Raw genomic sequence first — 1,731 nt, forward strand, 5'->3', positions numbered from 1 at the left:
CACTGTCACTTTCCATCACATTTCTCTCATTTATCTTCTTTACAACATCTCTCAGTTCCCGAAATCACCACATCCACCTTTCTGCTTCCTTGTGGACAGCCTGTCCCACCATTGTCCCACCATGTCCATTTTGGAGGTCTGGGATCTTTCTGTCTTACTTCCAAGGCAGTGCTGGGGACAGTCCTGGTATACAGTGAGCTGATTAAAGTGGCCTGGGAGGTAAAGGTGGCTCGGGCTGAAAAGGTCACAGGTAGAGAGAGGAAAAGGGAAAAGAGCAGCAACTGAGAGAGGGGAAGGCAGCAAAATGGAAGAAGGGGAGCAAGTTGGAGAAGAAAGAGTCCACGTGGATCAGGCCAGGAAAGAGAAGAGATGAGTGCAGGAGATGAGGTCAAACCCCGGCACCAACGGCCGGGATTCTGCTAAGCATGCACCCGGGGGGGCTCCCTGCAGGCCCTGCCCTGTGTGTGCCCCGGGGCTGGGGTTCCCGAGCACATTACTAGGGGGTGCAGTCTTGGGCCCTGAAAAGCAAGTGGTCAGATAGGCCTATGGCCACCAGCCGTAACTCTGCCTCCAGCCCAGGTGGGGGCCCCAAAACGAGGTCAGTAACAAAAAGGCAAGGCCGTGAAGAGCTGGGTTTGTGCTGGGCCTCAGTCCTACTTCACTGACCTCCCAGAGGAGTTTGAAGCAAGCCTTGACATTCCTTCCACATTCCTCGGGGCCCCTGAATCCTTCTGGAAGCTTTGAGAATAGAACGCAGGGCAATTGGGGCATTTACGTGGCGGGCGAGTGTACCAGCAGCCACAGCTGCGACTTGCCTCTTGCATGAGGACAAAGCAAGGTCAAGGAGTCTAGCTCGGAAGTCATCCCTACAGCTGTTTTCTCCACATGCTTGTAATTTCTTAGCGATGGAGGAGTGGAGGCCTTCTACCGGCTGAAAGTGCGTCTTAGACTTGTAAAATGAAAACCTTTTCCAGCTTGTCTTCAAAAGTATATTCCTGACAAGACAACATGGGGATGGGGTGCCCTCCCTAAGGAGATTCCCGTGTGAGATCTCTTTGCCACCCTCATAGTCTCTGCAGTCCCCTCCACTCCGGCGGCATTTGACCAGTGTTAACCTACTGGACACTGCCCCTGCTCACACTTGGGGGTTATTTTCCCAGGAGGAGGGACTGAACAGGGAAGGAGGAGGGAGATGGAGACAGGTGGTGGAAACATAAATGCTCAGCCAAGTGCTCAAAATCCACCCCCATCCCCGAGAGGTTTCTGGGCGCTGCTTCCTCCTTGGATTTCAGTACCCAGGACTGTGATCACAAACACTGCTTGGAAGTCAGCACACCCGGAGCATGCTTATCTCAAAACCATCTTGGGCTTGTTTCTGTGCCCTCAGAAAACAGATTGTCATAAGCAAGTGTAACATGACATCAACGGGCCTGTCATTTTGGGGGCGTGGGGGCAGGGCTCTCTGCCAACTCTGTCTGTTGAAAATAGTTGGGCTTTGCCTGAACAGGGAATTTCGGAGCAAAGTATGTTGCAAAGCCCACCTGGACAAACTCCCCGAGAGAGTTCAGGGCATCTCCTGGTCCGTTTCTCCTCTGTGTCAACCACGGGTTTTATTTGCTCACATTTCTTCTGCTGGGAACAGCAGATCTCTGGGTTCCTTTGAATTGTATGTGAAATCCTGCAGGACCTAGCTAGCTGAACCTTGGAAACGAAGCAGACACAAACCCTAAC

This window comes from Leptonychotes weddellii, chromosome 5 (assembly GCF_054177405.1).
Source record: "Leptonychotes weddellii isolate Sample4059 chromosome 5, ASM5417740v2, whole genome shotgun sequence".
In the NCBI taxonomy this organism is placed as follows: Eukaryota; Metazoa; Chordata; class Mammalia; order Carnivora; family Phocidae; genus Leptonychotes; species Leptonychotes weddellii.